At 36.3% G+C, this 26,151-nt stretch overlaps 1 long non-coding RNA gene across 3 annotated transcripts in view; it reads left to right on the top strand.

The window, feature by feature from the left end:
• The window catches only part of LOC108496447, a 66,202-nt gene extending 51,802 nt beyond the window's left edge, over window positions 1-14,400 (top strand). For 2 of the 3 annotated variants that reach the window (XR_001874464.1, XR_001874465.1), the window contains 2 exons: window positions 10,122-10,196; window positions 13,340-13,663. This is a non-coding gene — a long non-coding RNA (uncharacterized LOC108496447). The other variant, XR_001874466.1, reaches the window with a different exon arrangement.
• The last annotated feature ends 11,751 nt before the right edge of the window (window positions 14,401-26,151 follow it).

The following is a 26,151-nucleotide window of genomic DNA, read 5'->3' as shown; positions in this document are numbered from 1 at the left end:
GTGGCTGGAAAAATTATTTATTTTAATTGGGGAAAAAGGGGATATGTCACACTTCCCTTTTAGTCTTTTTCAAAGCAAAATTCCAATCAAGGTATATTCAGTTCAAATTTTGAAATTTAAGGTTATTATCACAGAAGTGAAGAATCACAGAATGGGTCAGGTTGGAAGGGACCACAGGAGGTCATCTGGTCCAACCTCCCTGCTCAAACAGGGTCATCCTAGAGCACATGGCACAGGATTGTGTCCAGATGGTTCTTGAATACCTCCAGTGAGGGAGACTCCACAACATCTCTGGACAACCTGTTCCAGGGTGTGGTCACCCACACAGTAAAGAAGTTCCTGCTTATATTCAGGTGGAACTTCCTGTGCATCAGTTTCTGCCTGTTACCTCTTGTCCTCTTGTTTGGCACCACTGAGAAGAGCCTGGGTCCATCCTCTTGGCACGGTCCTTTCAGGTACTTGTAGACATTGGTGAGGTTCCCTCTCAGTCATCTCTTCTCGAGGCTGAACAGGGCCAGCTCCCTCAGCCTTTCATCATAAGAGAGGTGCTCCAGTCCCTCAGTCTTCTTTGTCACCCACCAGAACTGGACACAGCACTCCAGATGCAGCCTCACCAGGCCTGAGTAGAGGGGCAGGATCATCTCCCTCCACCCACTGGCAATGCTCTTCCTAATGCATTCCAAGGTACTGTTGACCTTCTTTGCCCCAAGGTCATACTGCTGGCTCATGGACAGCTTGACCTCCAGGTCCTTCTGTGCAGATCTGCGTTCCAGCAGGTCAGCTCCCATCTTGTACTGGCGCCTGGGGTTTCCATTATAAGAAAAGATATTAGTTGTCGAATTCAAAACTTTCTAATTTACACAGCATTTTTTCCTTAAAATTTTTAGCTTCCTACGTTGCCTGTATTTTGACCTTTTCCCTCATTTTCAATGCATTCTGTCACTGGTTCCAGATATTAAGCCTCTACTTTCTTCCAGCTGGAAGGAGTGAGTGGAAGAAAAAGTGGATGGAAAATATGATGTCAAGGTTTCTTTAATTCACAGGTTTTCTCTCACAGAATATTTTCTGTTACTGCACCAAATAGCAGGAATCTAAGTTTTAAGATAGATGCTTGGAGAAAAAAAAAAGAAAAAAAGAAATGAGAAAATTGAAATGATTGTTTTTTGTCAATCTTGGTGAAAAATGGGGTAATTGAGAAAAAATCTAGCAGACTGAACAGTGCTCATACTCGATGGTCTTATTTTTGTGGAAGAGTCTCTTATATTGACTTAATGATATCTGCTGGAATTGAAACAACAGTGTCTACACAAGGGACTTATCCTGTTTAATTGCATCAGTTGAAAGTGATTCAATTTTTTTGGCAGAAACAAGCATAGGGAGATGGAAAAAATAAATGGCTATTTTTTTATAGTGAAATAAAGGGGAGGAAGCAAAGCAAACAACTTATGGCCCTGAAATACCATTATTATATCTAGGAAACCATGACCAAAAGATGCTAATTTGTTTCAACTCACTCACCGTGAGGGCTCCCTTTGATCCTCCTGCCTTTCTTAGAGTGTGATATTCTCACATTTTAATGCAGTATCATTTGACATTGAGATGCAGGGAAAATTGTCCAGTAAACAGCTTTCTTGTACTGATTTGGAGCTTGTGGGAAAGATTATAGTATGAGTTGGAGCCTGCCACAAGAGAAATGGATTATTACTCTGGGAACACTTACATCAAGGAGGACCCTTTTACAGCTGAAAGAGGCAACCTTTTACAAAGAGCTGTGTTCAGTGAACTCCTTGTCAGCTTGCTGAAAGTGCTAACTCACAGCATACAGGTCATTCCTTCCCAGAAACATGAGAGAAAAGCTTTAGCATGCTATTTGTGACTTTTTCTCCTTGAATGTAATGGTGTTTTTTACAAAATGACACCACATAAAAGAAAAAAAAAACCTAAAAATCAGATTTAATGAGACAGATGGTTTAAAGAGGAAGGAGAAAAGGAGTGCCTTAAAATACGTCAATGCTCTGTTCACAGCGGTGTAAGCTTTCGACAAACCAGCCTGTGTGCTTTGGATAAAAATAGGGGTGGAGGTATTTTCTAAACAAAGTCTACTTGTAATAAAACTCAGAGCTGGGTAACAAAGTCTCCCTGAATTTCCCTACCCCTGAAATGCTGCTTTTCTTCCTATCAGTTTCAGTGTTACAATAAAATTAGAAGCCTCACAAGGGAAGATTTTTAATTTTGTTTTTGAAAGACTTTTTTTTTTTTTTTTAGTCAAAGAGAACTATAGAATAAATTATTACAAGGACATTAAAAGGATTTCATTTCCTTGAGCATACATATGCATTCTGCTGCACCATGTCCTCTCCCTCCCAGTGTAGCCATTGATCCACAGCTTTTATAATGAACTCTAATAACAACTCTATTACTGTGAGGCTTCCGATTGGCTCAGGCACCCACAAAATTAGCTACAAAGAAGCCAGCTTGTCAATATTAATTCCGCCACAGAGATTACTTGTTATGGTAGAACAAAGGTGTTTTGGCTTGAGCTGAACGACTTAACTCCTTGTCTCATAAAATTTAAGCTGCTATTGATCTCCTTCTTCTATTGTGCTGAAAGAATAAAAAAAAAAGGGCTGTGCGCGCGCAGACACACAGACAGACTGGTGTGCTGAATCACTCTGATGCATTCTCCTAAACCACAGCCGCCCCCTTCCTTCCTTCCCTTCTTCCCTTCCCTTTCCATCCCCTCCCTGTCTGCTAAGAATCATTCAGTAACATGAAGCAAATTAAATCAATGAATTCATCCTAGCAGATGGGTGCTTTAACAGTCAGTTAGCCTTTAGATAATTGAGGCGTTGACTCCGGAATCATAAAATGGATGGCTCGTTTGTACATTTTACTGAAATAGATCACCGAGGTTAAATAAATGAAATCCCATTTGTCAGGCGGTAATAAATGGCCTCCCCTTCTGCAAACAGCTCTGTTTGGCCTAATAAATACAGGGATGTTACAGTGCTCCTCCCTTGATAGGGTTATGGCTTAATGAAATGGTCTTTCCTCTGCTTGTTTTTGCCTCCTCCTGCACCGTGTGATAAGTAGCGAACCAACGAAGCTTGTAATTACAATCTTACAGAGAACCCAGCCAATCTGTATATAAATCTCACCATCCAATTACAAGATGTAATAATTTTGCAGTCAAGCTGGTAATGAGGTCTAATACTCATGCATGTGATAATCCCCCCTGGATGCTGACTCTATCAGATGTTAGCTTTGTAATTATACTAGCAGAAAATCATTATTTCATGTTCAGCAGAAAAATGAGGTTGGTGGGAAGTTAATTTTCTCTATGCTCTGTGAAGCATAGACAAAATTTTAATGATTTAATCATTATGGTTATCCCTTTTGCAATTGACCCGCGTTACTTCTGTAGAAACATTGGCACATTTAAAAGTCCCTGTTACCCGATAAAGCTTGCCAGGTATGCAGCTTTTAATGTAAGAATAACCGTATACAATTAAACTATTAACCTCCTTGATAGGGGAAAAATCCATAGTTTTTATGTTTTCATTATTTACACACAGGATCCAAAGGAATGTTTATGTCCAGTCTGCACTGCGATAAAAAAAGACTCTTAAATAAAGAAAAAAGAAAAATACTATAATTAGGATGTAAGCTCTCAGAACAAAACAGCAGGTTCACAATGGTATTTTAGCAGCTCAGTAATCTTTTGTTCCTTTCCAGTGTAGGAGACATTCATGAGATGTTATACCTCTACACAAAGATCTTATTATGCATAATAAGCATTTTCACAAGAACTAGTTTAAAGGAATCACTTGTGATACATATTTTTAATTATTCTTTTCTGCTCTCAGAATTTGCTTGTTATTTCTGTTTGTCTGGCCTGCCAGGAGAAGGACACAGAATAAGAGAGAAGTCACAACATCGAGATGGGAGAGTGAGAAAAAAACAGTAATGCAAAATCAAAACTATAGGGAAGTAGGTAGGCAGGACAAAATAACAAAGTGTATTGCAAATTGCAACTAAGATATTTAAGGATAAATTACTTCAAAAAATTCAGGTTAATGAAAATGTCATCAAATTCTTTTGTGCTAGGATTTCATTGGAAGACATGTATCCAAATAGTACTTAAGCATCCCAATGTCACTTAGATTTGCAAGCTTAATTCTGCTATTTCTAACTTTTGATCCTGTGCCGATAATGTTCATTTATTGGCTTATTTCAAATACATAGGGGCATATATATATATGTGTGTGTGTGTGTATGTATGTGTATGTAAATATTTTTGTGTATACATGCTGTGTTTCTGTAAGACAGACATTATAGAAAACCTAACTGAATCTTATCTTTTGGAAATATTTTTATATTTTCTTTAGAATGAGTAGCAGGATTAGGGCCTGTGCGGTACTTCAGTTGGTGACTTTCAAGAAGTCTTGATCTGGTATGTCCAAAGGCTTACCAAAGCAGAACTCAATTAGTATATGAAATCTGTAAAAGATAACCTCATATTTGATTCCTGTTAGGCTTAGACGGTAGACATTGCTGTTGTCTCAAGACAAAAACAGTTATGGATAATGTCCAGAGAATGACCTGCAGGTAGGCACTTCTTCTGAGCCCTTGGGATGGGGCTTATTCCACCTCACTTCAGATTTGTCCTTCCAGACCTGTTGGAGTAATCTAGAGCCCCTTTACAGCTCATGAGCACATCAGGGCTGCCCTTCTCTTACCCAGCTGATGCATCTACCTTTTGAGAGGTGATCTGTATCCCAGAAGTGCCTTTTCATCCATTGGCCATAAAAAAATAACAAATGTATAGTTCAGATGTTGGTAACTACTCGGTAGGCCTCAAAGATTAGTTGAAATAAATTCTACCCTTACCTCCTTTGTGGATCCAACCCAAAGTGGCTCTGGAGAAGGCCTGGGGTCTATTATGTATTAAATTCCTAATCTAGTGATATAAAAAAGACAACTTGACAGACACGAATCCTGATCTAATTACGGTTCTCAGCCTTAAAAAAGGATTATTTTTTAATGAGTCCTGTAACTCAAAGCACATATTTAGACAATTTATCAAACCTCTTAAGAAGAAAAGCCTGACATTAGTTATGGTGGTTCTACTGGTAGTCCATACATCTTATTCCTGTAGAAGAAGCAGGAATGCAGATGACCTAAAATTAATTAGGATATTAAGAAACAGTGAAAGCTAAGGGACTTTAAGAAGGACATCATGCAGAAACCAAACGGACGGTCCTTTGCTGACAAACCTATTGTGTCTAACATGCATTGAATGAAGTAATTGGAAATACCTAATGCATTACTAGATACAAAATAAAGTTTTCTGAGCTGATAGAAAGATGAGGGTGTTACTATAGACAGTTGAGTCCAAAGTAATAAAAAAAATGCAAAGAAATTCAGAGTAATATGGAAAATAAAATAAGAAATGCTATTTAAGTGAAAGACACTATTTTCTTTAGAACAGTGCACTTCTTTCATGCCATGTCAGTCAGGGTTGCCATCTTTTACAAATTTTATCATGAGTTTGCCATGTATGTGGGGGAGGGTTGGGTTTAGATGTATTCTTGAAGTCACAGTTTTGGGTAACATTTTTATGTTTCCTTTAAAAAAGAGAGAGGTATAATTCTATAAATTTGTTCCATAAAGTTTAGCTTGGTGTCCCTGGGAAAGGGCATTAAGCATGAAATGGAGTGTGCAAAATTGATACAATTGGCTTTTCTGTCTGAAAAGTATTTTTAATCTTATGTACATACTTTTGCAAAACACTGGGAGATGTGGAGATAAACCTGTTGTTCTGAACTCGTGTCATGAAAAGATCTTAACTCTTTATTTAGCCAGCTAGACATTTTTCTCACTGAGGCAGAACTAGGGTTAAAATCCAAGTGAGTTTTACTTCTGGCTAGAGCAGAGCTGGACAAGATTGTATTTTTGTACCATAAATAAGGTGACAGACTTCAGGCAGAGCGAGACTGGGAACTCTTGGATTAAAACATTGGATTTAAATCCAGTAGAATACTTCAGGTGTTGCATATGTACGACAGTCTTCTAGATGGGTGAATGTTAATTATACTTTCCTCATTTTCCACATAAAGTATTGAAAACATGAATTTGTCTAACAAGACTAAGTAAATCCTTACTACACAGCAAGTGGTGAGAAGCAAAAAACGTAACAGCTTCTCACCCAACTTCAGCAAAATGTTTCTCTCTCGGTCTCTCTGAAGATAAAAGGGGAAGTTTACAAGTAGTGGCTGTGTCTAAAAAGACACACATTTGTAGTTTTTGATAGAGCCTTCAATAATGGTTGTTCTGTGAAGCTTTCTGATGCTTCTTCTGGTGTGTCATGGCATAGAGGGATGTGTCTGGAAGAATCCTTGTTCCTCAGGTTGCATATACCAGTAGATAGGTGAACTGTGTATAAAATTGGGAGCTAGTTTGTTAACCTAGAGGTGCTTCATTGATAGAGAGCAAACCTAGAAAAACGATGGGCCATGAATGAGTCCTAGGATGTGGGAAAATAATCAGGTAGAGAGGTTGTCCCCTTCTTAGTTACTCTTAGCACAGTCTCTGCCTGCATTCCCTAACACTGACTCATGTTTCCCCTACTTGACAGCTCTGGCATTTGCCTTGAGCACCATAATCCACACAATGTCAGCTATTTGGGATCCTTGAGCCAAAGAGCTCCTCTTGTTTAAATCCACTCATGTTCATCTCCTATTTCCATATGGAATTTACATTCAAAGCAGAGAGCAAATCAGTAAGACTTCATACTCACCTTGCAGCGGGAGCAGTGTCTGTGACTGCTCTGTGGACTTTGCCTTGCACATCCACTGTGGCTGTGTTTTATGATTCTCCCATTCTGGGACCTAGCTGCAGCCAAACCACAGAGGTGGCAACTTGGCATAAAAAATTCTGGAAACTCTCTGTGAAGCAGCCTTTGATTTTTGTATGGGTTTACAAGAGATCAGCATAATTCTATTTGAGCATCGTTAGGATTATATATTCCAGTGAACAAATCCAATCCTTAAAAGAATTTCTGGTCCAGCAATGATTTCATCAGGCAGCTTTTGCCAGCTGAACCCATTGAAAATGAAAATAAAATGTCTAGTGTGTTCTGTGGAGAAAATAGGAAGTCCTTTTGTGATGTGAGATCTTACCGAAGCTCATGTGAAGGGGTTAATTTATTAAAAGGCACTGGCTTTTAGTAGTTGCTAGGTAACATTGACCTTTTTCCAAAGGCTGTACTCCTCCAAGAAGGGTGTTTCAGCAGAGGTAATAATTCTGTGTGGGGTTTCCTCAATGAGTTGGTGGTAACCTATCCTTCAGGAGAGTTGGGAGGATATGGTTTTGGAACAAACTGTCATCTTCCCCCTCTCCTCTTCCATTCATGTTTCTCTCTCTGTTTAAAAAACAAAATGAATCGAACAAATAAACAAAAACACCCTGCCCAACACCCTGCCCAACACCCTCCCAAACAAACAAATGACCAAAAAACAGGAAAAACACACTTTCTCTAATTTGCCGGTGGAACTACATCACTACAGTTGCAAGAACTCCCTGTCCTCCCCTACAAACTGGGCACTAGAAATGTGATTGACTATTTTGTGCCTGCAACTATAAGAAGTTCCACATTAAGAGTTGTGAAGCCTTCTCTTCAGAGTAGTTAAAAAAGAAAGAGAAATATGTCCTTTTTCAAGGTGTTTATTGTAATATCTTTTCTCTAGAATGAGAAAGGAGTTAATAAATTCATTTTTAAGTAAGATTTATTTTTGTTTCAGATTATACACTAGCATTTTATCTTCTGCATTAGGATCAATGCTTAGACTTATTTCTTTACTAGTTCTGTATTTTTAAGAGAAAAAGGAAAAAAAATTCTTGAAAATCCACATGCACACCCAAATGATTTGTAAGTTGGAGACTAACCTAATGACAAGCAGTGTATTTAGCTCAGTGACTAAAAAAATTACAATTAGTGTTCTTTCAAAAAGAAACATTTTTATATAGAAAAAGGTGCATAGACTTCATCCTTATGGGCCAGGGTAACTTACATGACAACTTGTTAAATCGATTTTATGCTTCTTTTAGATCTGCTATTCAATTTTTTAAAGTGCAGATACCATGGCAACCCCCTCTCTCATATGGAACGTATGCTGCTTTAGAGATAAAGAGCAAGTACATGCAAAGATGGAACAGGATGACATGTAAACTTTTTTTTTAATATTCACACTTTGGAAGAAAAAATATGCTACAGAGACACATTTTCTCTTAGCTGCAATATATTTTCTGAAAGAATCACATTTTGTACAATGCAATTAATCAGTCTTTAGATATTTTCATAAATATTATAGAAGGAAATTGCACCCTGTGCTTTTCTAATGTATATGTGCATTTATTTGTATATATGCATATATATAGCCAAAGAATTATTCATATCTGCATTTGTTTTAGTGTAAAATGACTCCTTAAAGTCTGACACTAACAACTATATTTTTACTGATTTTCTTACTGTTCCTTAATGGCAAGAATGTAGCACAGTTTCTTGGTTTTGTTTTAATGTTATGAAGGAGCTGCATAGCTGCTATGGCTAATTATTTTTTAAAAGACAAAACACAGCTGAAGTATCAGTTCTGAGAAAAAGCAGGAGGAACTATATGTACTTGACTATCTTGGCAGTTATTTACATTGTCTGGATCAAAATTTTCAAAAGCATAATAGTCTTCTGGATTCCTCAATTAGCTTTCTAAATACTTGACTTCAGAGAAGTCTGCTGGGACACAGCATTTTTGAAAATCTGGTCTCTTGCTCAAGTTGTAGAAGAAGTTGGATTTAGGTTATGAGATATTTATATCCAAAACAAGAAAACTGATCAAGGAAACTGCCATTTCTTATCATCAAAACCCTGTTTCTTCCTGTATTCTATACCTTGGTTAGAGACAGGATATATGTGAAATTTCAACATCTTGCTGCTCTTTTTATTTTCGTATTCAAGCCTGGTTCTGTGATTAAAGACAGAGCTGAAATATTAGTATGTGGTAGTTTCTACCAGTACAAGCTGAGCACTCATTTCAGGTTTCTGAATGAGTTAAAGAAGGAAAAAAAATATTTTTTTTTCAGGATTTAAAAGCACACTACTTAATGAGAAACCCTTGTTGTTCTGAACCTCAGTTTTGTCATTCCCACCCATAAACCCCAACAAATTACTCTCTTATGTGATCTTGGTTTTGATTATACAGATGACTTTCACGTGCTTGGAGCACTGGAGGAAGGCAGGATGTAGAGTCCATTGTTCCTTTTCTTCATCATTCTTCATCTCACATCATTAGTCCTGGGATCTGAGTGTTTTTTAATATGTCATTATTTAAATCAAGTAAACCGCCATGCATCATCTTTCTTATGTTTTGCTGTATTTTTGACACATGCACTAGTGTTTGGCTGTTCGTTTCCTGGTCACTCTTTTCACTTGTTGGTATTAAGTTTTGTCAACTTTCATTTCTTTTTGCAAACTTTAATAGGTTTGAAAGTTTAGTTTGATTTTGATAAGCTTGCACAAGTCCCAGGCTGGTATATCAAATATGCTTGTGGCTGCAAATCTCACAGGGAAAGACTCCCATAAGAGACTGACTACAAATAATAAAAGGAAATTACTGTAAACTATAAATGAAAATATAGGCTTTTCTTTTTCTTTACACCTTTCTGCCAGCAGTGTCTGAACCAACTTCCATTAAAATAGGAAATCCCATTGATGGTGTTAGGATGTTTGTCAGACATCCAAACATAAGAGGCATTCACAGTGGAAACTCCAATAATAAGAAAAAATTGCTATTAGAAAATTAATTCTGCATCTTTGAATTATAAATAAATCTCTGTTCCTGTTTAGGGGGATTGGATGCTGGAGTTCATGTTCACAATGGTTTTCCTTTGTTGAAATCAATTTGCCTGTACCAACCATTTATGCTTTAACAAGAAAGTAATGTGATGGTGAGAAAAAGCATGGCATATTGGGATGTTCCTCTGAGTGCTATTCCCTGAGGCAGCTGCTGGAGAGTATTGAAGGGCGGCTAAATCAACATTGCTTTTTTTTTTTTTTTTTTCCCCAGAGACCAAATGTGTAGCCTCTGTGATGCAAATTATATTTAACCAGCTCTGGGGACTGAATATGGATTGGTGCTTTGGTGAGTCTGGGTCTTTCTATGTGGTCACAGAACAGTTTTTCTCTATGTTACAAGGCTGACTGTGGTACACATTTGTATATAAATACAGCGATGAGTTTGTTTTATAATTATTAATCACAGATCTGAATTAATTTGTTCTTTATTTCAGTCTAGTTTTTATGAAATGAGTACTTTCAAAGTGAGTAGCAGTGTTGAAAACTACGATAACTGTAAAGAGTATTGCCCAACTGGATCTAATAAATGCAAATTGAAGGAGTAACTTCAGTCAAAATGCATTTTTAACAATACATTCCAAACAAGCACATTTATTAATGTAGATAGCGCATCTTGTACCTTCCCAGCTCTGAGTTCATTGCTGACTAGAAATCTTAATAAGTATGTTTTACGAATACTTTTAAATAATTATACCTTCAGGACAATAAATGACTTACAAAAAAAATTGAGGACTCTAAGGTCTGTTTTTTAGGTATCAGCAATCATTATGAAGTGAATTTTGTAATTCATGTATTAATGAGTGCTAAATAGACTGTAAATGGTACGGAAAATGTATTCTTTATTTATAGATTGTAGCAAATACTCAAGAAATAACAGTAAAATTAAGCTATATAGAGAGATTGATAGATGCATTTTTATTATAATTTTTACTGACTTAAGTTTTCACTTGTGGAAAATAATCTTGCCTATATTTAAAAAAAAAAGGATTAAAAAAATTCCCCAAATTAAATTTTTTACCACTATCTTTAGTAGCCATTTCTGTGACAGTATTTTATTAATTGTAGTTGTTAGTAAACTATTTGTGTTCAAAAAATTAATTTATGCCTTAAATACTTTCTCAAATTATATCTTTTTTTTCTCCTCATACAGAAATCCCAGATAACAAACTAAATAAGCTCCTAGATTCAGATTTGAGGTAGACAATTAAAAACAGAAGTTTAAAGTGAAAAACAGTTCAGGAAATTGCCTGATGGGCTTGGCTTATTTTCATCTTGGCACTACTACTAAACATCATATGATTATACTTTATTTTAAGGAAAGACACAGAGGTAAAAAAATAAAACCAAACCACAAACAGAAAACCACCACCACCACAAAAAATGCCGTTGAAGAAGTTTTGTGTTAAGATGCACACATCACATACATAAAATAGTGCAATTTTTTCCCTTATTTGACTGAGGCTTTGAGGCAGGGGCGCAGGAAGGTGTGGGGAGGCGACTACAAAAAATAAAGAAACAGTACTTACCATAAAAGATAGACTTTCTCTTAAAATAATTACCAAAGAAAGTAAATTTTGTCACAACTTGCCAAATGAAAGGTTGTTATAACTCTTTTTTAAATGTAAAATGTTTTAACTGAAAATAGAATATCTTAATAATTTAGTTACCCAATACAAAAAATATTTTTATAGCTGTAAAACCCCCAGCAATTCAGAGTATTTCTTCTTCCAAGATAAGCATTGTTTTTAAATAAAAACTTGAATTAGTGTCAGATTTAGGACCTAAGCATGAAAAACCATCCAAAAATTGTAGACGTTCCCATTAACTGTTATTTAAATGTTGTCAATCAAATCTGTTTGCATCTGGTACTGATGCCATGTGAAATTTATTTATTTAAACTTTCAGTCACACATGGAAAGTTTTGCAGATGGTGCCTCTTCTCATCTGTTTTTTTCCAATTTCCCCCCAAACTCCAGTTCCTACTCTCTCGACCCCCCAATTTGATTCCTCCTTCTTCTAAAAAAATAGATCTAATCAGTAGCATGTTAAACAAGAGGGGATCTTTTATGTATTCTGTGTTAGGACAAGGAAAGCATCGCTGTAGATCACTAGAATAAACAACTCAGGCTGATTCAATTACAATGCCTGGGCCAGGCTTTTATCTGCTGGTGACATCATTTCAATCAAAATGTAAAATAATACAATCCAATAGATGCAAGAGGGAGAGATAGGACACAGACTGCTGCACTTAGTCATTTAATAAAAAAAAGTGGAAGAAAGCTCTTTCTGACAGGCTGCTAGGACTTCCATTTCCAAAACTCTATTACCTTGTATAATAGTATTCAAAAGAATTGAATGCAGGAAATTGTCTATTACTTTTTATTAGTAGAAGCTGTTATGTAGGATACAGCCTACTGCACTGTTTTTTCTTTGTTCCTTTAATTAACAAGAGCATGAAATCCTTCTATTGGCAAGCACTTTTTCCAAAGCTTCTGTTGCCTTCTGTTTTTACTGAAAAGGTAGGTTTTTGTTCTTTTCTTTTCTCTGAATGTCTTCTTTTTTTTTTAATACTAAAAAAGTAATTTTTTTCAAGTCACTGTAATCTAAAGTCTATCAGTCACCTTAATGGGCTAGGAGAGGGCAGAATGAGGATACATTTCCATAGCCGTAGAACAATTTTATAAGAAAGTTTCACGTTTGAAGAGTGAGGGAGATTCAGATTGCAACCATGTATAGCCTGGTGCCAGTCTTTCGACCGTTTCACTTGCCAGCTGAAACGTGGTTTCATTGCTTAATTTATTATTTTGCTCTATGAGCGAAAGATAAATTGATACATATTGATTTGATAAATGCACGATGCAGAGAAACATATTCTTTCATCAGACTATATCCTCGATCCCATAAGATTGTCTGTGGCAGCATATGACGGGGTGTCATGAACCTGGCCATCCTATGTAATTCTCTCAAATTTTAGTGGGAGTAAAAGTAGTCCTGATTCCAATGAGGTGTACTTCCACTGACTTCTACATTCATATGTAAAATATACCAGAAAGCAGATATGAGGGGTAGAACTCTTGGTCTTTGGAGAGAACATATTTAATTGATTTTAATGATTAATTACATGTATAATTCAGCTTCACTGTTATTAGATTCATAAAGTTCTTAGTAACTTTATTTAATAGTAACTTCTCTAGCTAAATTGTGACATTGGGTAATGAACAGAATCTTGCCAAGAGCAAACAATGACTATTGCAGCTGTCACTGAAACACTCTTCTACCATGCTTACCATTTGAGGGTGCATTATGAGGAAGTGGATTGAATCAAATGGCTAACTGCAGATGATGTTGGAGATGTAACTCCTTAAAGGAATTTTATCAACATTTTCTTTACTAATGCAATGATTTGTTCTTCTTTTACACTTACCATAGCAAAAAGACCTGAAGAGAGCTGAGGTCTGTGGTAGTCTTGAAAGACGTTGACTTATGTCTTCTCTTACTAAGAAAGAGATTGCTGCCATTCTGGATAGCATTATTGTTCCAAGCATGTGGTAAGGTTTTTTTGATTATTTATGAAAAGGGTACATTGAGGATGAAGTAATAACCTATGCTGGGAATGAACTAGCAACTACTGTAATCACTGAACAATTTTAATCCTCCCTTTCACAACCATCAGATGTGTTTTATAATTTTTCAAATTCATATTTGACATACTATCTTTTTTTTACAATGCCTGTGATGCTAACCAGTATTCTCCTGTTGCAGTGGGCTTGGACCCTAGCAGGCTGTAATCGTGGTCAAGATTAGACAACCCATGTTAGACACACAGCATCTGAATGAACACAGACCTAAGGTGCTAACAAGAATAGTTTAAACATGTAAACTAGTTATCTAAACTCCCTATCTATCTAGGCAATGAAGAGATAAGAACTCAAAAGGTAAAGAATGCTTAAAGCTGGATCTTGGTCTACATGGGACAAGGGCACATGGAGCATTACTGCTGCTGTAATTTGGGTGCCTGAGCTGAAGCTGCATAAGCTGAAGTTGCATATGAAATTATTCAGCTCATCTTTTATTTTCTGATAGTGCCCTCACATCCTCAGGTAAGATGAAAGGTGGACCAGTCCTAGGCCGTATCAGTACTCCAGAGGTAAAGGGTCCTTTCCGGGAAAGTGAGAACTATGGATTTCGACTCCTGCAGGCTGCAGGAGTGTCTAGCACTTTGGTCCCTTAGCTTTTGGCTGAGTTGTCTGGTAGGCTGTTTCTGGAAAAGAAAGGTATTTTACCATGTCTATGACTGAGCACTGGAATAGGCTGAATTCATCATTGTCCAAGTATCTTGAGGAAAGGTCCATATGTGCATGATGAAACCGAGACAGTTACATGTGTCTTCAACCATCTCCTGGTCCCATCACAGATTATGGTGTGTTAGCTTAGAGAAGGGTAATGCATTTGCAAGACTATGTCAGTGCTTAGGAAACACTGTCATTCAAAATGGAGATACGAGCTGATTGTAGACACCCCTGGACCTAGTGCTGGAGAGCAGACACTTGTCAGAGATTCACTGAGTTTTCATCTCAGTTCAAGTGTAAGTCATATGATCTGCATTTTACAGCAGAGTTTTAACCTAAAAAATGCATGTATGTCAAATTCCATGAGTTGGAACTGGACCTTTTCCCGCAATATGTCTGCCATATTTAACCACAAATTGCTTTTCTTACCTTATGTAAACATCAAAACTCTCTTTATTCTGACCAAAGTCCTCCCTTAAACATATGTAGTTGAGACCCTTCTGAGTCATCTTTCTTCACAGGAAAATAAGCCAGGAAGGATAGCAAATCGCAGAATGTAACAACTTAAATCCAGAACTGGCCTACTGTAAAATGTTTTTGTAAATGCTGGGGATATAGTCCCCTCTGCATGAAAGTAGAATGTCTCGTGCCTTTAGAGTTGAGCCATGTAGGCTTTTTGGAAACATATCTTCAGTGAGTATCCATGAATGTTCAGTTTATAACATAAAAATTGTTTTCCTAGAATTTCCAAAAACCCTAATACATTTGGAACATGGATTTTTAAAAAAGATAAATAAAGCAGTACTTGCTGTTCCTGATTCTCCAGACAGTCTGGAGGTTACCTTTTCTGCTGGATGCTTCTCTCACTTCTCCTGCTGTGCTGCTGTGCTTTCCACTTTGCACATCTCTGCCTAACTTTTATGAATTTTAGTCCCATTTTCTAGCCCCACTTGATCTACTCCTTCCTCCCTGGAGTCAGCACTTGATTTACTGCTTTTAGCCTGATGTCTTTGTTCTCCTGCAATTTCTTGACTCCCCAAGCTCTGTTCCATTTTAATTACAGGGATATTCTCTCCTGAAATCTGAAGGTTATGGAGTCCTGTCCTAGCTGACGATTATTGCAAGGTCTACTCAGAAATTAGTGTAGTTTGTTTTTTTTTTTAGTAGACCTTACTTTTCCATACTAGATGTCAGTATGTTTTGAATATATTTGATGTAATTGATATAGCTTAAAAATCTAGACATATTGTAAGAAATGTTTTTTTATCTAAGAAAATTTTGTATTTTAGCTCTTAATAGGTCTGAATAGTTCTGTAGTTCTTATTAGATGCATCTGATGTAACAAAAATATAAAGAAATGGGGATAATTAACTGTTACCTTTGTGTTTTTGTACCCTGTTTTCTTATTTTTCCATCATTAAAAATAATATTTTTCCAAATAATAAAATAATGAATAATAAAATTACAATGTTTTAAAAATAAAAATAATAAATAAGTTTTTGCAAAAGTAGCAAATCCCTGACTGGTACTAAAAGCAAGCTAAGCATCAAATCTACTCACCTTATAGCTTGTTTAGGAGTCTTGGTATTCCTGTATCTTTCAGTACAGGATGAGTCTTTTGGGTGTAATAGTATGTACAAAATGCATCAGCCTTTTCTTAAAATTTGACTTTTGGAAATAGTTTTACAAAGTGTCAGTATTATGTAAGCAGGTAGCAGGCAAGAGCAGGATTTGGGATTTTTTTTACAGCTTTCACACAGCGCATTTAATCTTCATGTATGTTAGGATATTTTATATTATGTTGTTTTTGAAGCTTATATGACTTCAGTTGTTGGCCCTCCATTTCACCATTATGTTAACCTAAATCATTCTTCGTTGTGCATGCATGTTTGGTGAGCGGGCTGTGTGGTCAAAAAGATTTATCTGAGAAAGCTTATACAGGAATGTACTTTATTTTGTGAGCATCTTGTGACATGCTGTTAGTGCTATATAAAGTGCACATATTAGACCTATACCTGAAAGTATAGGTCTGCTATTTAATGTGAGTACTGCAACTGATGAGATTTCCATAAAACTTCATGCTACCCATACATGAATGGACTTACGCACCTAAAGAAACAGAATTAATTTAAGCCTGTGGTTCTAAATCTGAGATTGTAAATCGCATCTCGTCTGCTGAATGTTGGCTCCCAGACATCTTGGCTTTTTTAGTCAACCAGAATTGTCCCAGGCTTGATCAATCAGAGCAGTTTAGACCATCTAGAAGCAAAAGAGTAGATTTTCTATCTAATTCTGAATCCTTTAAAAATCTGACTCCAGGAAGTGTTTGGAGATGGTATTGGATTAGTGACTGCTGGGATGGGACTCACCTGAAAATACAGGGACAGCTAATAACTTTTTTGGCAATTTGTCTGGAGAAGTTCAGTGTTAGAAAAGCAGTTTCTGGACGTGTTCAAGTCATCAGAAGATCGGACTGAAAGCCCTTCACTGCTGACAGGGCTATCTCCAGAAACAGGCAAAGCAAGGAGTTGTATAGAGCAGCAACATAACTGTAACTGGGTTGGCTGCAGTTGCTGCTGTACAGAAAGGGTAAGCGGGAATGGGGAAGCCTCTGCTTCTGGATGAGATCCATACCCAGTCAGTGCTGCGATGTCTCACATCAGTGCAGACAGGAGAGGATCTGTGAGCTCCTCACTGCTTTATTCAGTCAGGGTGCCACTCCTCCTCCCTGCACTTTCCTTACCCATGGGAAGAGTGTCTCACTCTTATGGTAGTGTTCAGAAGGCAAAATTCAATTTTGCTGGCATTACTGAGAAGTCTGAGCCAGCTCCAGCTGCCTGAAAGACTTCAAATCAGTATCTCCAACAATGCTGCCTGCTGAGGGGCCGAGCTGGAATCACTTTTCTCCCTTCCTATTAAAACTGCACTGCTGTGCGTAGAGTAGCTTGAGAGAGAGAAATTTTACAGCCTAGTGGTTACAGTATTCACCTGGGAGGTGAAGATGGGGAATCCATTTGTTGTGTAAAGGTCTGTTTATTAAGTGGCCAAAGGAAACGAAAAAACAAAGAAGGAAAGAGGAGATAAAATGAAAGAGATAATAACAAACAGCAAAATAGCTCATAGTGAAAGGAGAATTTGATTCAGCAAGTTCTGTTGAAATGGTTAGTTTTTGATAATTCACTATGAAAAGGCAGCTTTAAAGAGGTTTTGACGACTAACACAATCTCTTCCTGTTTTCCATCATCATCATAAATTTCTTTTAAAGACAACTGGTCTTAAATATGCATTCTTCCTTCTCTAAGCTGTTCCAGATGGGAAGTGGCACAGTTTAGAGAGGAGCTGGATCAATAATCTTCCTAAATAGAAGATTACCTAGGCCAAGAGCCACGTTTTGTTTTTGCAGTCATTGAAGCTGCCCAGTATTAGAACATGGTCTTGGGTTCAGGGTGTTAGCGGGAAGCCCACCTAAAACACTGCTGTGTCTGAGTTATTTTTAACATGGGATAAAAGCATTGTGGCAGCAATGGAAGTGTCTGGTATTAGTGTCTTTGCATTTGAAATGTACCTATCCGTATTTAACAAATATCTTGATTATGACATTAATTTCCAGTATGTTGAGCTTATTGAAATTATTATAAGCAGCATCCAGGTAAATGCTTAAGAATTTTAAATCAATTGAAACACGTATAAAGTCTATATTAAGATGACTTTGATTTGGTAAGACTAATGCCAGAGTGATCAATAATGGCATGACTAAAGGACATTTATCCTACCGTTCCACATACGGAGAGATCTGTGAACACCACAAAATAAACTGCTTGCCACTTTGTCTGCTGGTGCTGTTAAGGGGGACTGAAACCCTGCATGAGACTGGATCTGTCCCTTGGCAGTGATCCCAGTTAAGTAGGCATGTCATTTATCAATGTGCCAATAACATAATTTCTGTGATATTTTTTCGTCCGTGAATTTTGCATTGATAAGAGACTTCTTCAGCCAATAATCTTGCTTATTATATCATACAAAGAAGCTACTTGTCCTTTATTCTCCTCTTCTTTCTTTGTACAGCTGCAAATACTAGAACAGATCAGTGAAGAATCAACCAAGAATTTTCTTGACCAAGTTTTTTAAAGGATAAACTGCTAAATATATATTATCTATGCTGTAAGCAAAATCTAATTTCTGTTTTGCATACACTGTTTTGTGATGTCTTAGAAGAAGAAAGTCCTCAGCTCTAACTCCTGGTGCACAGCCGGACTCAAACTTCCTTAAAAGCAAATGTGAGATCTTTGTTTCAGCTTTGACCAGCAGATGGGTCTGAGTTTACAAAGTTAATTTAAGTCAGTTTGGATTCCATATTCTTATTTGGTTTCATTACTCTATTGCTAATTATAATCAATTATAAATAGGAGCTTTCTAGGACTTGATTTAGATTTACAGGTTTGGGGGTTTTTTTCCACATTGTTTTTCTTAGTGAAGATGGTAAAAGCATGCTAGTTTTTCTCATTCCACTTCTTCACTGAAGCTTCTTAAGAAAATGAGATACAATAAATCCATTTAGGATTATGTTGAAAAAGCATTTCTGCTTTTAATATTAGCCAGATTTTTACTGCTAAGTTTTGCTGGCAAATCTCTGAAAGTTTCAGCTTGCAACTTATCCGGATCACTTAAATCTACAACACTGGCTTTGCAGCCTTGCAAGAACATCTGTTTTGATTTCCAATGCTATCTTTTTTAGTCCTAGAACACTCTTCTTTAGTGTGAGTGAGATTTTTTCAGAATCTTAAAGGGCCTTAGTTTTAACTCCAAAACATAATGAATATCAGGAGGAAGTACCTCAGTGTAATGTTTCTTGTGTTAGTACTTTCACTGAATATATTGGGTAAATGGATAAAGAAATAGCTGGATGTTCAAGTCACACTTTTCTATGGCTTTAGTGAAACCTGGCAATACAGTAGCATTATGCACTGCATTTCTTATTATGCTCTTATTGAAGCATAGTTTATGTTTATATATCTTTATATATATATCTTTATATGTTGTAAAGAACTGCTTAAACAAGTAGTGGCTATTAATGGGTTTAGTAGCATGCTGCTGCTTTTCTTTGGTGGTAAATGGAAGCACTTGGTGGGGAAGTATTGGTCTGAAACTGAATTTACAAAAATTGTTCATAATTAAATGCCTGAAAAAAGCCGATGTATTGCAACCAATGACTATCATGTAGAGAAAGTTCTAGTTAGATATCTGTTCCTTAAATTGATTCTGCTTTATAAATGCAAGAATTAATAATGGTGTTGTGTACATCTGCGAATGGAAACCAAAACAGGTTATGATTTGATAGCTCTGCTTATCACTAGAACTTGGAACAAGTGCTCCAACTGGAAAAGCAGCTCATTAGCTGCTAACTTGTGCTCTCACAAGCTTCATAGTTTAGCAGAAAAAAAATTGATTACCTGGCATTCAAGATCAGTTCCAAATAACTATTCCTTAAATATGCTATTTTATATTTCAAATAATCTGTATACATTAATTTCTTAATTTCTTAGTCCATGTATGTACAGATAATGTCACTCTATTGGCTAAAACCTTTATCCTATGATAGAGATCTCTTGTATATTAACACAAATACCATACTATTGTTAATAGGATTGTATCCCAACCTTCTATCAAATTGTTTACCAAAATAAATCTGTCATTTTTTCTATCCACATTCCCACCTAAAAAAATAATGGTGTTTTTATTCCGTAGCTTATACCAGACTGATATGTAGTGCCCTAAATCTCAAAGGTATTTATGGGTAAAAAGCAAGTTAATATATGCATAGTTTTACTCATACATTTAATAACAAAACTTCTAATTAAATTCTAATTGAATTTGACTTGTCATACTTACACTGTTAGATACTACGAACATATTACGATTATTTTTTTAGTGCAATTTATGAAAAATAAGTGCTTTATTTCATTTCTTCTAATTTTATTTTTCATTTTTTTCTGGGTAGGTTAATTTTTAAACAAAAACACTATTTTGAAAACAAACAGTTGAATCAATTTCCCCCCTCGAAATATAGAAATAAACCGTTTTTGTGGTCACATTAAGAAATTAATATGTTAAAAATGTTGGCATGAAAAAAATGGTGTTTTAAAAAATCTCCCTTCTTCCTTTTTTTATAGTATTTACCAAATTTTCCTAGAGCTTTTGAAAAGCTTTGTTCCTGAGAAGACTTTTCTATGGAAAAATATATGTTTTAATATTTTCCCAGTTCTAATTCCAAGAGTCCACAGGAAATACAAGTTGGTTTTAGTTAGTATCAGGTTCTACAATGGTATTGGGAGTTGATGATTGTGTAAATTATTATGATAAACTTTAACCCTTCTTTAATGTAAAACATTCATGTAATAATTTGATAGTTTTCAAATATACTCATAAGGTGTAATTATCTACTGACATATTTGAAAGGGTAGTCATTCTTTGTAACATCATGTGTTTGCTGTTTCCCACTCATAGTGGACATAGGTTTGTTAATTTAAGTCACAAGAAATCACTGTCCACTTTCCACCTTCTAATCAGGGAAAAAACCTGAACATGTTAATGAAATCCAAATAAGGGAGACTAATTTTTTTTAATTGAATACACAGAATTTTCACATTGTGCAGGAAAACTTGTTGAATTCATGAACATTTGAAAAAAACCCCTACCCCACTCCTTCTGTGAATTGCATGAATTTTGCATTTTAATTTTCCCACTATTTCCTAAACAGTCCCTGTGCTGGTTTATCAGCTTCTGATAGCTGTGTGAATTTTATAATGCACCTTATGAATCTTTGTTATTATGAGGTGGAAAAAAATTTGTTAAAAATTATTTATGTAGATCATTGACCACTCCATAATTGTATCCACTTCCATGAGCTTTTAAATGTGCTCTGCTGCTCATGTGTTTAAATCTTTCACACTGTGTCTCTTTTATTTTGGATAATGTTTATTTATATGACTAACTGCAAAGTTAGATCGGTAAAATGAAAAAGAAAGGTGGGATCGTGTTTTCCTCTTCTGTCTCTCTTTCTCTTTCTCTTTCTCTCTCTCACTCTCCCCCTCTCTTTTCTAAACAAGCTAAGAGTTTTTATAATTCATCACCTGGCTGACAGATGAGTTCTGCTGGAGAATATTAGAAAATGTCTCAAATCTCATATATATGCTAATGGTATGCTGAGACTGGTTGGTGGTATGCCGGAGTTTTTAATCTGTCTCGACCAGTGTGGAAAGTGGAGGAGACAAGTCATTGCACTCGACAATTTATGATCAAACAACTGAATTGTAAAGGAAGAAGGACATGCAGAAAAGGAGAGTAATTTTCTGATTTAACAGCGTTGTTACTACAAATAAAGAAATCTTGATTTTGACTGCACTCGACATTAAATGAGTTTCCTGTGCCCTGCTCTGAATTTTTCATTTTCAGATTTGTATAAAGCACCCTGCTTAGATACAAGTGACAGATAAGGAGACGATTGCATATGGAAATCAAATGTGTATAATAAAGCCATCTTCTGTTTATTAAATAAACACATGTAGATGACTTCCGTGGAGAATGCACTGATAATTCTTCATTGTGTTCTAGTTTTTTTCCAAGTCACAAAGAATCTTATTTAACAACCACGAGTGACTAGATGCAAGCTTTTCTGTTTATTACCTTGTAACAAACCAGGCAGTCTAATATATGGCGTTTATAAACATATTATTTTGATTCTTTAGTCCAAGTTTTAGCTGTATCAGTACAATATATTAGTGTTCATGCCATTAGAGTTCTGGAATCTGAATTGATACATTAGTGTTTTCTGAATATTATATTTTCATGATAGAAATTGTAAAGATTATCAAGAAAATATGTACATTATTGTTAACTGAAATTCTGGGAGAAGGGAGGTATAGCATACAGCACTTCGATCTCCATATTAAAAAAAGACTAAAGAACTAAGACTATAGGGCCTGCAGTCAGCTTGACAAATATTTCTGATCCAGTGATTTAAGAGTCTAAGTTTCACATATAAAAAACACGTGAAGTTCATCAAGGGATGTCTTTCCAGTTCTATTTCTCACTCTTGGTTTTTTTTTTGGAGATATAGCCTTCCTATAAATTATTATAATCTATTGCAGTGTTGGGTACCATCATGATACTGGTTGTTTTTTTCCAGAAAGGGTTTTTATATTGCAACCAAAATGCTTGTAGGCCTTTTTAATAAAGCGAAATACACTCTTTTCACCTTCTGCCTCTGGAGAATTAAGTTGAAATTTAGATTTTGGTTCCCATTTTTATTTTGAGAAGAAGAAGATGTGAAGGGTGAATCAGTGATGTCTAGACACTAATGAACTATATTTAGTGAAAACAATTAGCTGTGTCAGAGGAGATCTACAACTGGTAGTTCACCCTGACTGAACTGAGAGGTCCATAATATTAAGCCTTTCCCTGTATTTATCATGTATATATCAGCAGCTGCATTATGAAGGTTCTGGGCTCTCAGCATTTTTTTCTCAAATTATCATCAGCATCACCCTGTACTTTTGGTTGTGCTTGAACTCTATTTTGGTGTTTTGCTTTTGAAAAAGAAGAAAACTCCACCAAATTAACACCCCAAAAGCAAAGCATACTCACCTCCTGACAGGTATTTAGTGCTGAATGAGGGTGGAGTTGTGAAATTCTGGTTCAGGCTTCCAAAGCACCAGGCAGCTTCTCTGCCCGGGGTAACTGTAATGTGAGCTTTGGCATAAGTGCATCAGAAAATTCACATGGATTTCTTACTATGATTGGAAGTGATTGCTGTGCATAGAAGCACACAACCAGTTCAAACAAGACTAGATAAGCTGTGTTGCAAAGCCATATGGCTTAGTTTAAACAGCACAAAGAGGAAGTCTTTGATCATGGCCTTTGATCATAGTTAACCCTAAATGAAGTGGTGGGCTAACGTAGGTAAGAAGGTGTCAGAATCAAAGCAACTAGAGGCTGGTATGAGTCTAGTAAAAGAAGAATTTTGGAGAGGACCCTGGTATGCAGATGGTTTGTTTGATTTTAAACCTAGGGTAAGGGAGAAAAAACAGCATCTTGGGCACCAGTGGAGAAGACCAAAATATGGCAGAAAGATGAAGATGACTGGATGCAGAAGCTGTAAGGTGTATGTTATCCTTCAGTGAGTTTCTGACAGAATTTACATATGCATGAAGGGTCATCTCATAATGTTCAGGAAAATAAAGAGGTGTGAGAGACATAAATGCTGCTAGAAATGAGGGTAGAATATAGAAATGCATTTGAGTATGACAGATAAGATGAAAGGAAAGAGCATGAACATAACTGTAGTTGCAGATGGGTTGATTGGCAGATCCCCAGATGAAAAGGAGACCTCTAGAAATATATTAAAATGATGACAGGGCAGAGGAAAATACCAGAATGTGAAGGAAATCTGTGGAAGAAGTTTTCTCTGTGGAAGGAGTTTGTTCTGTGGAAGGAGTGATGAGGTGCAACCTGTAGAGACAGAATACTGAGCAGCATGAAAGAAGAGACTGAGTAAATGGTAACAGCAGGGGCTAGTGGCTGAAGAAAAAGAGAAGACAAAGATAAGTGGAAAGCAAAAAGGAAGCAAGAAGGCCAAAGTTTCATAGGAACCTAAGGCTGCTCTGAAAGATCACTTTTTTTCATAAGAAATATTAACAGACTGGCCATCAAAGTGGATGGAAATGGAAAACAGTCTTGTGTGAAGTCTGTCCAAGCATAATGCTGTGAGGGGCTGGCAGAGTGTGAAAGTCATTCTAAATAGGCTGGGGAAGAATCCTTTTGCTGTCATTCTACCATTTGACTGTAAGAATAAGAAACTTGCTTGAGCTGCTCAAAGAGAGTTGTGCTAGATGGGGGAAGATGTTCAAAGATCTTTCTTCTATTTCACAGACCGAGAGAGCAAATATTTGGGAAGATAATATCATCAGGACTGGTGAAAGCACCAATCCAGAGTTTGAGATATTTGCCTGGTTAAGTACCTGGAGAAGTGACCCTCTTGGATTTTTGCTAATCTGACTAATAAGAGAATGGACAGTAGAGAGGAAGTAAATGCTTTGAGGATAATAGTGAAGTGGGTAGTTAAAAATAGGAATGCTTAATTTGGATAGTGAGATTTAACTGGAAACTGCCTCAATAATTCATTGGAACTGCACAACAAAGTGGAGGAAGTCAAACGAAGAGTCGGATATGAAACTACATTATAAGAAAAGCAAAATGGAAAAGCTGTTATCATTAGAAAAGAGATATGGAAGGAGCTTAACTATTCAGGAATTGGTCTGGTACACTTTGTCATGTAATGACCTCAAAAAAAGTAAGAGGAGGGAGTGTGAGTTAGTCATGATCTGAATGATAATTTTTTAGGGAAGACTATAAAGTATCTTTTGCTGTGAACCTGCTGGAAATCAGAAATTGAACTCCAGTGTTTCAGAACAATAAAAATCTTATTATCCTTGCAGCGAATGTGGACTTTCTAAGATTTTTTTTTTTTTACTTCACCAATACAACATGAAGTTCAAATGTTGCTAATAATGGTAACACCCAAATGCAAAGTAGACTTCTTCAGTAAGTAGTCATTGAGCTAGCAAAGGGCAATGTTACTTTAACTTCGGTTTTAGACAAATGAGTTTTTTGTAAGGTAGCACACTGTCTCCCTCTTTCCTCCATCCTCATCCCCTCTACTTATCCTCACTGTTCAACTTGTTGTTGGCACAGGCCAGGACCTGGGACAACTGCAGGCAACATACATTTTATCCTGGTTATGGAGGAGGCAGTACTTTTAAAGGGTATTTAAGTAACATTTTATGAGTCAGGAAGGCTTGATCCACATGCCTTTGTAGAAGATTCACATGACCAAGAAGGTATACAACAGTATTTTATCAATAATGTGCTTCTAAACCCGAGACCTGCAAGTTGGATTTTTGAAGCTGTTTGACAATTATATAAATACGTTTGGCATGAGGTAGAGTGGAAAGCAGGTACTTTTAAAAGTCTCACCCACAGTATTTTAGAAAATCTCTTACATTTTTAATTTTCAGGTTCTCAAAAATATTTGTTTAAAAATCTATTAATGATGAAAAATAAAAATAGACAAAGAAATCCCAAATCAACAAAGACACCCTGTGAATATAAAAATGTGAATTAATAAATGATGCTTTTCCCCACCATGTTCACACAACAAGAGCTGTCTACACCACTGTGCTTGACTGCACTTTTATTCTGTAAAAGGCAGTACCATGAATAAGTAAAATTGAAAGTGTGAAATAGCTTAGAGTTGAAATGTGCCCTTAACAGGGCCTAGCAAAACTTTATTGAACCTCGATGCCTATGAACAATGCCTCACTTCAATCGTGCCAGCAGATGGCACTCTTTATATTAAGTAGCTTTTTTGGGAAAATTTAATTTGTTTCTTTTTTTTTCTTTGTTTATTAAGTATGGAGAGGTACTATCCCATGTAATGCTTCTTCCTGAAATGAAAAATTGATCTACACAAAACTTCAAATAACTGTATTTCTGATGGTGTGTATAAACTGAGATTTTCTAATACGTGCCCTTCTCCATACCTGGGGAAAATTAGGAGAAGAAATTCAATATGACTGGAGAGTTGTAACTCCTGAACGTTGGAAAATTAAAGTGTAGGAACAGGTTTCTGGGAATGTTTTGCAACTGCTCTGTGTTTCTAGTGGTTAGGCATTTCCAGGCTGAATGTTGGATGCTTAACAATGGTTAACATCCAGTTAATTCTGGACATTTGTAATCTGTCATTAGGTGCCTTTTTCACTTCCAACAGAGAAGATACCAGAGGAGATACATGCACAGGTATCAAAACAGGGATGACTGGAAGGAGAAGGTCTTCAAATTATGCTAGTCTGATCCTGCAGGAGAAATTCAGGACTAAAAGAAGAAGCCCCTTTGTGA

Source organism: Lepidothrix coronata, unplaced genomic scaffold, assembly GCF_001604755.1.
Source record: "Lepidothrix coronata isolate B3197 unplaced genomic scaffold, Lepidothrix_coronata-1.0 Scaffold40, whole genome shotgun sequence".
NCBI classification, from domain to species: domain Eukaryota; kingdom Metazoa; phylum Chordata; class Aves; order Passeriformes; family Pipridae; genus Lepidothrix; species Lepidothrix coronata.
Note: the sequence above shows the minus strand (reverse complement) of the source record. Positions and strands in the feature narration are given on the sequence as shown.